The following is a 13,785-nucleotide window of genomic DNA, read 5'->3' on the forward strand; positions in this document are numbered from 1 at the left end:
TCTGTGACATCATTCAATGAGGTAGATGACAGTGGTAAAGCAGATTTATGCACGAGTCGCAGAACATGTGCATCTACTTTTGGAGGAACTTCTCTTTACGAACAATCCACAGCAGGAAATGGATAATAAGAATCCCATCTCTTAGGAATCTTATACTTTTTACTGGGCGCTGCCCAAGACTCATCCATCATTTCCGTCAGCTCATCTGACTTTAATGACAGGTGCTTTTGCTTTTAACACTGTCTTGGCTGGCTCTTCCAACTAGAGAACAGCCTTTACAGCATTAATAAGTTAAGCTACATCTTCTGAACTTAAGCTCTGCGACTGATCATCATATGGAGTTGAATCTATTGTATCATCATCATCCGATGTATCATCTTGTGTAGTCTGCCACACAGACGTATCTGTCTTAGTCCTACCTGCCCCTTGGTTGCTTGTAGAGGCTACTGGAACCAAACCATAGGAAGGGAGCTGCATGTATGGGTTCATAGTGTAACCTAACCCTTGAGGTGGTGCTACCGGAGCTAACCTGTCCGCTATTGAAGACAGAGTCTTTGCGAACATATTCCATAGTGGCTCTGTTGGTGGTTGAACTAATTCCTGTTTTTTACTTCGCTGAAAAGCGAAACAGTTTGCACACAAACCCTCATAAGTGACCAATTGATTTATATCAATTACCCCTGACTTACAAGATAAGCATGTTAGGGCTGTAGGAGTGCTTGATAAATTCTCCTCATCACTTTTGCCGCTCACAGACATGGTATTAACCTGTTATTGACTACACAATTTGTGACTGAAAATCACCCTATATGTCAGTATATATAGAGGTGAGATCAATGTGACCACAGTGCACCTGATTTGAGGGTCAGAACAGGACTGACATTACACAGAAAAGTCAGCACACATACTAGCAGTCAGTCACATGTTAAAGCATTAGACATTGCCATATGAGAATACAACCTCCATAACAACTTATACATAAGTAGGAAAATTGTACTTCTGTTTTAAACTGGTTCTTTTTTCAACAAAGCATGCAGAAAACAGAAATATACAGGTCTCATATGCAATAGGTACTAAAAATTAACAATGCATACTAAGAAGTAGAGAGAATTTTTAGTACTGTATACCCTGCCTCCGTAGAGCGGGATACAGGGAGACTCACCATACTTCCATATCCAAGCAAATACGCTCGTAAGACGCTGAGTGGATTCAGACGCTACTGGTGTACACTGCCGCTCTTGATAACTGATAACGGACACGGACGCTCACCAACGGACACGGACGCTGAGTGACTTCCACGTGTATGCAGACGCTAAAGCCTGCGACTCGGTCTGGGCGGGTTTATCTCCAGTGTACACAACCGCAGCGTCTAAGCTGCGACCGAGTACCCTTGTGGTAGCGTCTGAGCCGGAAGTGAGGTCATTTAGTTCATGAAACGAGAAACAAGCGGGAACTGGCCATGAACTCACAGGAGGGACGGCCAGGAGAGCGTCTGAATACCCCTGTTGACTTAAACTCCCAGAATCGCGGCCTCTACCTAGTCCTGGCGCCTATGATCCCCGGAGCGTAGCACTGTCGCACTCTAGATGTTCGGCGCATCAACACACTGTTTGTAGTCTCCACCAAAATCAGTGTAGCTGTGTCCTGACCCCTCTAGTAAGAGGAAGTCCATAGACTCACCGTCTCCCCATGCTCCGGCCACAGCCTGGTTACGTCTGCTGGACCTGCTAGAACATCCGACACAGACGCCCGTCGAGACAGCACTGATACCCGAAGGTAAGCGTTGTTGTGACCCGGTGGGGAGTTGTTGGAGCGACTCTTTCTAGAATGCGTTTAAGACGCTGTTAAGATAAGTCGCTCAAAAAAAACAATATAGTAAGTCTATAAAAATAAAATAATAAAAGCTTAAGGCTACTCTCACAGCAGCCCTGTGACCATGCGGCTTCCTGCCGCACCAAGCAAAAAACTGATCTGACTGAGTCAGTGGGCGGGACTATATAGTGGAGGCCCCAATGCATCCTGGGAGACCAGAAAGCTCGTGACCGTGTTGGTGCCATTTTCGCTGTCGCTCGACAATATCCCAATGTTATCCTGTGGATAATCCTGTGGACCCAACCAGAGAAATTTTGTAGAGACACTGATATGTCTGTTGGTGAATGGCAAACCTGACATTTTCTTTTTCATTTTCTTCTTCTTTTTCTCCTCTAGAGATGTTTTCTCTTTTTTTTTTTGTTATGCTCATGATACTCTACATTGCAAACACACGATAGTAATTTAAAATGAAAAATTTGTGTTCCCTACAGAAAAAGGCAGTCTGGAGGACAAAGGGGTATGGCCAGGAGTCCTCAGGACTATGGACAGGTGGACATGGTAAGCCAGTAGCCCCCAGAGCATACCTTCCAAGTCTAGCTGAGGTGGCACACGGTCTGACTCATCTAGGCAAAGAGGGTATGTGCAAGCTGATGAGAGCCTACTGGTGTGCGCCAGGATTCTATTCTCATGCAGGTAAGAGAGCAATGACCTGTCTTAATTGCTTAAGGAAGAATATTGGTAAGGCAATACCAACAGAGCCATCCCATATCCCTCCTGCAGACGGATCTTTTCAGGAAATACAAATCGACTTTGTACAGTTAACACCCTTTAGGAATCATTGTTATGTATTGGTGTGCACTGATGTTTTCTCAAACTGGGTAGAGGCATTTCCTGCTGCCACGCATGCTGCTGTGTTTACCGCAAAGAAAAATTGCGCAGAAATTTGTGTGTAGATAATGGTACCCCTAGAAGTAGGAGCAAAGCTTGAAATTGTACCATTGTGATCATAGATACTGCCACTAGTATTATGTAGCATCGGAACCACTCCCAGATCTTCACTTAACGAATCACCCTCTTCGAAATTTGTTTTTGTTTTTGTTTTGGTATTTCTGTCTTTTTTGGTTGTTTTTGGAAGACAACCTCATGTCATGATTGATCCGCACAATGATCAGAAATACACCAATGAGGTGACAGGACAGTACCTTATTGAGATGAGCCAGCATTTGAGAAACTTGACAAAAGAACTTGAAACTGTTGATTGCTGGTATGCCAAATACTAACTGTCTTGATTGTGAACCAAGAGACTGTGTGATTGTTCTTACGCTCAGGTTGCCTAATAGACAGGTGGGAAGGACCATACCAAGTTTTGTTGACAGCACTATCCCAGTGAAAGTAGCCGAGAGAGAGACTTGGGTCCACGATTCCCATTGCAGGAAAGTCGGTAGTACGGAAGGAACTCGTAAATGGAGTGAGATCGCAAAAGTATCACCAGAGAGTCTGTTCCGTGAAGACTGAGAGGCGGCACTGTTGAACACTACCTGAGTGTACTAAAGGATTGCAGAAAGACCAGTCATTGTAATTGATTTGTTATGAACAAGAGTTGTTTTGTTCTATTTTTCTTTTCTCTCTTTCCCGCTGACAAACATTTTTTTTCCAGGATATTCTATTTTTGTGAGGTTTTTTTTTGAGGAGTCGAGTGTGGGACTGGAACTGGTTCTGAAGGAAGGAGTGATTTCCTTATAGGATCCCAGGATTAGCCGATCAGTTTGTTAAAGTCAGAGAAAACTCAAAGGTCTAGTAGTTATGGAGTTCGGAGGTAATCAGGAACAACCAGACAATGGCTATTCACACAGTGCAGATAAAGAGCTCATTAATATATGTGAAAGAAAGGTTTATGAGTGGCTCTTCCCGAACTCAGAAGGTTTATGTTATTTAGGAAGGACACTACTTATAACCCTTGTTCAATTTTTAAACAGACCTAGCATACGTTCCAGAAATGGAAACAATGTTAAAAAAATGATAGGAATATGTAGACCATGAAAAAATGTATATGTCACTTTCATGATTTGTTTGTGTCTTCTTCATCTACCCAGCAGAACCTCAATCGAATCCAAACATCAGTGTACAAAGACGTAGGTACATGTATGTGTGAAACGATCGTCGCAAATCAGACATTATAGGCCAAAGCACTGTACCAGCATACTCTATAGGTTGAATGTTGTCCCACACCCAACCAGTGGTCCCGTGACCGCCGAGTGCATATAGAGGATGTCTCGTCCTCCTCCCTGTCTACCCCAAATATAGTCAAGTGTCTGATTTGCGAAATGAATACATACTTGTGTCTAGGTCACCGATTAGTGTCCGAAATATTTTTTTTCTTATGTTAATAATTGATGGCAGTTATTGTTTACTGCCAAAGGGTGGACTGTCGAAGTCAAAAATATTACATAGAAAGAACATACAAACTCTACACACATATAAGTCGCTATACTTGCAAATACGCGCAGCGAGCACAGCAATATAGTAACACACGCATTTACACGGACATGCCACAGAGATGGATTCGACACTTGTTTCATACAGTACATAATTATAATAATATCAAGCGCCAGACATCATAATGATTTAATATTATATAATGAAGTAATGTCATGTATGTGTATTATTTGAACGAAGCAAGATAGACCTGTCATATTTAATATTAAAGCAACCAGATTAATGTGTAGATTCATTTGATGCTTGTTATTAGGTTGTAGGACATTGCAACAAGGAGTTATGATTGAATGTATGAAAGCTAAAATCACTCTTATTAGGACAGTGGGCAGGAAGCTCAGGCCAGCCCCTTTTGATGTCTTCAAGGTTGAACCTGTTTAGCATACGAACCAACCAGTGACTCATCATGAATGAGAAAGTCTCCTCCCCCAAAACTAGATAACACATTGCTGATCACACAGGAGTCAGTTGCTGTTTTGTATCAGACGATGATGGAGTTGCTGCCAAATCAGTTCCTGCATTTATTTGCTGAGAGTGAGAGAGATATTAAGAGGAGGATGCATTGAATGATATGGTAATTGTATCGCTGGCCTGTAACTGTATGTATTTTGTATTAACTGCTTACTGTATGATTTGTAACCATGTAACTATAGGTATACTGTACATTGTAATATATTGAATCCATATCCTTTTAATAACAATACATACATCAATGAGCTTCGGAACTCAGATAATGTGTGGGTGTATTGTTTTCTCTTATGGGATGCAGTGTTTTGCTATGTATAGCACACATTCATGGCACATGGTAATAAGAGGTGCAGGCGTTTACAATCTATATTAGAGCGGATATTTTAAATATTTGTTAGAAAGCAATTTGGTATTTACAGACACAATGCAGTTACCTGTTTCAACCTTGTGATACTCACCAGCGCGCAACTTCCGACAGCCTACCTTCAATGGGGGCCTGACTATACACCCTAAACCTAGGGGTCCTGTGGCCTAGCGCCGGATCAAGAGATACCATGGCCTAGCACCGACTTACCACACCTGCGGCGTAGCGCCGACTTACACAACCTGCGGCCTAGCGCTAACTTACCACACCTGCGGCGTAGCACCAACTTACAGAACCTGCGGCCTAGCGCCAGATCAAGAGATACCACGGCCTAGTGCCGACTTACCACTCCTGCAGTTAATCGCACCAAGAAAGACTACTGGGCCTTGTGTCCTTGCCTATACCAATCCTATCATCCATGCAATAGCGTTGGCTTCCTGCCTACTATACCCCGGCCCATTGCTGTCGTTGGTTGCCAGATTCTATCCCTACGGGCGTAGTGCCCGGGACATACTCAATTCTATTGGGCCTAATGCCCGTATTGCTGCCCGGGCCTAGTGCTCGCCTATTGTGCCTCAGGACTAGTGCCTGCTGTGCCCTACGGGCCTAGTGCCCGAATCCCTGGTGGTCTAGGGGGGGAAGAGGCAACACCTGTACAGTGTTGCCTTTGCCGGAGGTGGGATGGCTCCCACCACTTCCGGGCTTCCTGGAGTCTTCACCTGGGCAGCGGTGGCCAGTGAAAGCTATGTGGCGTCGCACACCGCTGTACCAGGGCTTCCGACATCTTCACCAACAGGCGTCGGCTCTTTGTACTTAACACGGCGGCTGGGAGGGAGCGGAGAAGTCCTGGAGGGCAGTGGCCATGGGCCCTCATTCCGAGTTGATCGCTAAGTTTTTCGTTCGCACAACTTATTATTAAAGTTGCGTTAATGTAGTAAATGTGCGAACATCCGCCCCCAACTTATTTTTGCTAATTCGCACGTATTATTACACAAAGTGGGCGTACGCCAAATGACATCGCAGCAATGCAAAATCGTCGCAGCAATGCGAACCCATCGCATTAACACATACTTATTCGTAAAAATACTAAGTTGTAGTAGATTTACACATTTTTCTGTTAAAGTGCTCACTTTTGCAGAGAAACGCAGCAGAATTTGTTTTTTTACTATTTCGTGGACTAACACCTTCCAATTAAAAGTCCACAAGCCCTCATCAATCACAAATACAATTATTGAATGAATGGAAATGTTCATGATCAATTAAGTATTTGTTTAAATACCTGAAGAACACTTTGTAGCCATAAAAGAGCCTCCTTTTATTAACATGTTTAATATAAATATAGATGTTTGCAATGTGCTTGTTCTAATGTGTTTTCTGAATTTATTAAAGTTGAGTTTTTGTTTGTGAATGAAGGTGTTTGCATGTTTATTTTGCCAATAACATGTTTTAGTTGGTCTTTTAAAATAAGTTACGTTAGATGTTTGAAATGTTTAAGGTAAGAAATGTTTGTTATGCAATCTGGTGTTCCTTTATTGCATTAATAAATAATAAGGAGCCGCAAAAGTATAAGAATGTTTTTTTTTGTTTTTTTAACAAAGTTTTTTTTTTTTGATTGTTTTTTTTTTTTTTTTTGTTGTCTAAATAAAATTTAACATAACTTTTCCAGGTCCCCAACAAGTTCCAACAAGGCCTGGAGATGCTGCCTCATATGTGTACAAATGTACTGTATTGATGTTGGATCTCCAACGGCAACATCTGAAATTAAGAGATAACATAAACATTAATAACTTACATTGCTTATTATCCAAGCAAGGCACAAAGCACACTTTAATGCATGCAGGTCCAAACTGCATTCCTCCTGCTTGTGTGAAACTACATATACCAGCATGCGTGGACTCAGTTTTGGGGCCAGGGAATGCCAAACCTGTGTAAGGGCATGCTGGGATGTGTAGTTTATCAACAGTTGCAGTTGCGCAGTTTGGACAGGCCTGCTTAATGGCAAAGTTGATACATCATGACTGTTTTATGGTACAATCATTAGCTTAAAAAAAGGCAAGCCTGCTCAGTCTTTTTTGGTTACTTAGTCCAATTTTAAAGACCATGGGCTACATTTGCTACTATGTGAGTTCATTTTAAGAAGTAGCGTTGCCCATAGCAAACAAGCCAAAAAATAATTAATATCTTGTAGAAGTGGTTCCACAATTCTAAAGTTTTTTTGTATTGGTTGTTATGGGCGACATCCCATGTTAAAGTTATGTTCTATCTTCGTCACTGTTACACCATGTTGGCATTCATTACCTTTTTTATGTTTTTAGATTATTTTAAAGGGGTTTGGTCCTGCCTCCTCACACTGCATATCAACATCTTCAGAAGGCAAACATATCATAGCATTCCCACACTCCATGAAAGCTGCCCTTACTAAATAAGTGCAAACCGGTTTGACTAGAACAATTAGTAATTTTGAGAATGTCACTTTCACACAACAAATCAGTGTGTCATTAGGCTGCATAACAAAGTGAAGCATGTGATTTGTAAGTGTAAATATTCAGACTACACAGGCCCAAGTGTAAAAGCCCAACAACATACTAAACTCCACTCAGGTCTAACTGTTTACCATACAAAATAACACATATAAACCCTGTTGTCCTGCCAACCCTGGCTACCTAATGAGTGTCAACCTAGAGTGTACACACAAAACATTGCACACATACACACTGTACATATAATGACACTCACAAATATGTAAAGGCAACATGTACACCATGCTGAAATTTTCAAATATTTGTCCAGGGTCCAAGAATTCAAACACTACAACACTGCATGTTTTGGCATTGTAAGTGTAAGTGGGTAATCATTTTTTTATAAATTAAAATAAACTTACTTTCCACGGCAACATCCAGACTCCCGGAACGGTCTGCAGGGGCTTCCTCTGCCCATTCACTGGGTGGGGATGTTGGCTGGATGGGGGAATGCGGCTGGATGGGGGAAGGAGGAGGGATTGGGGAAGGAGGAGGGATTGGGGAAGGAGGAGGGATTGGGGCAGGAGGCTGGATGGGGGAAGGAGGCTGGATTTGTTTGCCAATTTCAGAGGGGGGGTCTGATTGAGAGGGCGAGGGGGGCGGAGAAAAAGTTAAAGCAATAGAGGGTGAGGGGGGTTCAGATTGGGATGTTGAATTTGAAGGAGAAGGGGTATGGGAAGGAGGAGAAGGGGTCCCAGAAAGAGATGGAGAGGTGTGGTGAGAAGGGGAATGGAAAGTGGAGTGGGCCAGGGAAGCTGATGGGGCCTGGGAAGATGAGGGGGACTGGGAAGATGAGGTGGACTGGGAAGCTGAGGTGGACTGGGAAGCTGAGGGGGACTGGGAAGCTGAAGGGGACTGGGAAGCTGAGGGGGACTGTGAAGGGGAGGGGGAGTGAGAAGGGGAGGGGGAGTGAGAAGGGGAGGGGGAGTGAGAAGGGGAAGGGGGTGGGGAGTTTTGCCGTTGTTGTTGTCCTAGAATGATAATATTGTACAAATTGTTTAAACATGAGAAATTACATAGTAATCAATTTGTTTTCTCAATGTTCTGTTCATTGTTAAATTCTTTGTTTTGTTTCAAAGAAAAGCAAACATGTTAAGATCCTCTTCATGTTGGCCACAGCAAAAAAAATGAGTCCAAACTTTTACTTTGAAGCTCATTCCTTAATCTAGGCAATTGAGTCATAGTGATTGGTCTAGGCAACATCACCAGATTACTATTCAAGGCACCTTATTAGATAGCCAGCACTGATCAAGTATTTTGGAATATTTTCCTGCCTGCTTCTTATTTTTTGTAAACATGCACTTGTTTGGTGTTACTTTGCTACAGTCAGTACTGTTTTACCTAACCACACACAGTGTCCTAATTTCCATAAAAGGGCACTGCAGGTTGCAATTAGCCTACCACTTACTGTAAAATGTCTGCAAATCCAAGGGGATTACAGCAGGAATTTAGTTTGCAATTGGCCAAAAGCATGTGCAGTGCAGGGGTGGCAGATATAACATGTGCCGAGAGAGTTAGATTTTGTATGTTTTTTAAATTATGGGCTGGGTAAATACATGCTGCTTTATTTTAGCAATGCAAATTTTTGTACCTGATTTAACACACCCCACCCAAAACTTACTCTCTCTGCACATGTTACATATGCTTCCCCTGCAGTGCTCATTGTATTGAACAATTGTTACATAAATTCCGGAAGACCAAAACTTGGAAAATCACACATTAGCACAATTTAGGACTAAAAACTTATGTAAGGTAACTTACTTCGTGTATGCAGCGCACGAATTTGCTGGCGGATCTCCGCCAACAAATCGGGAGTCCGCCTACGGAGATCACTCCACCTCCTTTCAAGCTGGATGATTGTCCGCCTGCTGCGGACGCGAGTCCGCAGCAGGCGGCGGACCTCCGCGTAGGCCTCGCGCTTCACCCGATTGGGGATGAAGCGCCCAACGCGGCCTACGCGGCGGTCCATCACCGCAACCAGCACGCGGAGCTCCCGCCTGGTGAACGGTGCTGCACGCATCATGGCAATGGCGTTTTCCTTATTTGGGCATATATTTATAGTGTCTGTTAGCATGTGATTGGTCAAAAATCTATGTTGTCATTTCTAATAACTTTATTGATCTTTGCAATGCTGTGAAGAGCAGAGTGTTATTTGGCACGAGCGGAAATTCGCATTAGCAGAAGCGAAAATGTTTTGAACACAAATTTAAGAAAACAAAACACACACAGAGACACAGACTTTAGATAAAATTACTATACATATCTGTGTACTCACCACAGTTCGTGTGATCATTCAGCTGGACAGTCACAAAGTGTGAAACATTGAGTATCATTTGTTTGTGTGTTTGGTTACATAATCAGGATTTGAGGATATAAAATAAATAAGGACACTATTTATTAACATTACAGTATTTAAATTTCTAAATAAACATTGTAAGCTTAACGTGTTTTTGGTTTTTGATAAAAAAAACAATTACCCATTCCAACACAACAAAAGCCTTACCCAATCACTTTACAAGATCATACAAAATGCAATCATGGTTTAAAAAACATAAGCATACTGTGTTGTATTATTTGTGCAAATATAAAATATAAAAACACTATACCTGAAATATTCTGCAACAATTCTTGCCCTCACTTGGCTCCCCCTCCGTGTCACACTCCCCCCACCGAAGCGTGGACCAACCCCTGGCTCCTCATCAGGCAATTCCTCTGCCTGAGGAAGCTCTACACTACTCCTTACCGCGATATTATGTAGTATTGCGCACAGGACCACTATTTTACTTGCCATCTCCGGCGAATACATGATGTCGCCACCAGTGCGGTGGAGCACACGAAACCGCCCTTTAAGGACACCAATTGTGCGCTCCACCAGCTGCCTAGTGGCAGTAAGCGCGGAGTTAAATGCCATCTGTGGTCCTGGCCTGGGATTACGGTAAGGAGTCATGAGCCAGGGGGTGCAAGGATATCCACGGTCTCCTGTTGGTAGATAATCCAATATTTCAAAATAGTATATTTGTCAAGTTATTTTTGTTTGTTTAAAAAATTAAAGCAAAAACTCACCCAATAACCACATGTCTGCTCGTTGACTTGATCTTAATCTCTGCCATATCCCTGATTGTCTAATGACATATGCATCATGGGAACTTCCAGTAAACTTTGCATTCAGGGAAAGGATCTGGAGGGATGGCCCACAAACAACCATTACATTCAGAGAATGAAACAGTTTCCTGTTTCTATAAATTTCTTCATTATGTCTTGGTGGCTGAATAGCAACATGTGTGCCATCCACAACCCCAATAACATGTGGGAAGCGACTACCACCTTCCGCAAATTGCCGCTTCACCACATCTAGGGCACCAACATCCAAAGGCATATCAATGAACTGCTTCACCCGCTTTAGGAAAGCCTGGCAGACACGCCGCAGGACCTTACTGAACTGGCCCTGCGACATGCCAACAAGGTCTCCCACAACATGCTGATATGAGGCTGTAGCCAAAAAATGTAACACTGCAAGGAATTGTGTCAATGGTGGTATTGCTGTAGGATACCGAATTTCAGACTCCAGATCACTCTCTATTATGGAGAGAGTGTCTAGGATTAGATGTGGTGGCAGCCGGTATCTACGCACCACCACATCATCTGGCATCCCAAAAAGTAGGACACGGGTTCGGAAAATTGGTGGCCTAGCACGCCTCCGTTGCCTTGGTTGATGAGGAGCCGGCTGTGGTTGTGGGGCTTGCGGTTGGGGTGGGAGTGCTGGCGTGGGTTGGGGAGGTAGGGCTTCTGCTGCAATATATATTGACATCACACACTTTAAAAAACAAAAAAAAAAACAAAGATGAAGAATACAAAACTAAAGTTTGACAAATATACTACAATAAAATGTTTTTACAAATGTGGTGTCAACTTACTGCAGGAGCGTACATTTTTTCTGTGTTGAATTCATGTCCAAAATGTAAAACAATTTTGCAAATAAAAAATAAAGAACAAATTTAATTAAAAATACATATGTTATTTTTACAATTCCCAAAAAAAAAATTTGGGTACATTTCTCTGCATAAAAAACTTCACAAACACCAATAAAAAACCACAAACAAAAAATAATAGGCATTTAGTAGCTAGACCAGGAAAGACAAACACTACTTTGCAGATCAATCCTGGTAAAAAAAAATTTGGTTTAGCCAAAAGGAAAAAAAACATAAGCTCAACAATTTTAAAAAACACAAACAGGCACCAACACAGGCCAAGGACACTTACCTGCTCAAAAAGAAAGGAAAACTTGGTGTTCCCTAGCACACCAATCCAAAGAAATATCAAAGGGTTATATGACCCAAAAACAAGCACCTACAAGAGAACACAAATGATAGTCACAAATAACATACAGACCATTAAAACAAACAGCCACCAATACAGGCCAAGGACACTTACCTGCTCAAAAAGAAAGGAAAACTTGGTGTTCCCTAGCACACCAATCCAAAGAAATATCAAAGGGTTATATGACCCAAAAACAAGCACCTACAAGAGAACACAAATGATAGTCACAAATAACATACAGACCATTAAAACAAACAGCCACCAATACAGGCCAAGGACACTTACCTGCTCAAAAAGAAAGGAAAACTTGGTGTTCCCTAGCACACCAATCCAAAGAAATATCAAAGGGTTATATGACCCAAAAACAAGCACCTACAAGAGAACACAAATGATAGTCACAAATAATAAGCACAGGTTTATTTACACAAATGGACTTGCCAAATATATATGGGATTAAATAATTAAACAAAAAAACATTAATAAAACACTTTGACTTCCAAAAATTAACAATAACATTTCCACAATACTCACAAATGAAAAATTGCATAAAAAATGCAACACTGTCTATATTCCAAACGCAAACGAAAGGACAAAGGTATGCTTGACAATTACTCACTCTGCAAATTCCACTAGCACCTTCACGCACAAGCCAACAAACAAATGAAACTCCAAACTACCTACACTCACAGCGTGCAAACTCGGCCCTTAAATAAGCAGTGCAATCATTCACCAGATTAATAGTGTACACCTGTGTGAATTAACGATTCGCACGTAGGTATATAAGCGCACACACCTCGGCGTACACACGTCATCACAAACATGGCTTCTCGTGAGCAAATCGCAGCAGAGATAGACCGCATTGCAGAGCAGCAGATGGCATTGCAGAAACAACGCTTAGAGTGGCAAAGGCGCTTGTTAGAATCCGCCTCTGCGGATGTTGAGGCAGGACCTAGTACTCTGCAAATTTCTGCTTCTGAACCTCAACAATTGAGTGGGGATACCCTGCCACACACACATAGTGAGCAAACTGAGGGAGAATTGACTTTAGCCACACAAACACAGCAGACAGAAGCTGCTAGTGAGGAGGAAGATGGAGATGACCAACCAGAAGAAACCTCACAGGCTACCTCCAGACGGAAAAAAAGACAGCCTGCATTCACTAAGAGGGAGTTGCGTGTCTTGGTCACGCAGGCCATGGCCAAAATACATAGAGGGCCAAAAAACATGGGTGCTGCTTCAAAAGAACGCATCTGGAGAGACATCACAAAATCTGTGAATGAAGTTGGCTCTGTCGTCAGAACATCACAGGAAGTGAGACGACGGTAAGTGCATCTTGACAATCCATTTTCTGTGCTAAGTTGATCAAAAAATATAGTTACATATCATGTTCTGTCTAGCAAACACAAGCAGAACATGTGTGCTATATATTTTCTATAACCAATAATAATACTCAACTTTGTCCCTCTTTCACAATACATATGTAGGTAGGCCGACTTCAAATCCCGCCTGAAGGCAAAGAGGGCTGCGGAGTGGAATGCCTCAAGGGCTACAGGGGGTGGACCACCTGTCGCTGTGGAGTATACTGACTTGGAGGAGATGGCGATGGACTGTGTCAGTTATGAGGAGGGCCAAGGGGTGTCTCATATGGACACGGACCTGCCTGAGATTCTGACGGGACATGACTTGGAAGGTAAGTTTACACATTTATTTGTGTGTAATTTGAACTGTATTTAGAATCTTTTACTAATTTATACTCCAACTTTTTCCCCACACATTCTTCTATTTGCTTGGCACAAAACACAGCACAGGGTG

General features: G+C 42.4%; 1 long non-coding RNA gene across 1 annotated transcript; it reads right to left on the reverse strand.

Moving 5' to 3' along the window:
* Nucleotides 1-8,519: 8,519 nt before the first annotated feature.
* LOC134929392 (uncharacterized) lies at nt 8,520-10,986 on the reverse strand. Its single transcript, XR_010178533.1, has 4 exons — nt 10,720-10,986; nt 10,263-10,635; nt 9,932-9,953; nt 8,520-8,627 (listed from the first exon to the last, which is right to left on the reverse strand). It is a non-coding gene; the product is annotated as an uncharacterized LOC134929392 (long non-coding RNA).
* Between the last annotated feature and the right edge of the window lie 2,799 nt (nt 10,987-13,785).

Source organism: Pseudophryne corroboree, chromosome 5 (genome assembly GCF_028390025.1).
Source record: "Pseudophryne corroboree isolate aPseCor3 chromosome 5, aPseCor3.hap2, whole genome shotgun sequence".
Taxonomy (NCBI): Eukaryota; Metazoa; Chordata; class Amphibia; order Anura; family Myobatrachidae; genus Pseudophryne; species Pseudophryne corroboree.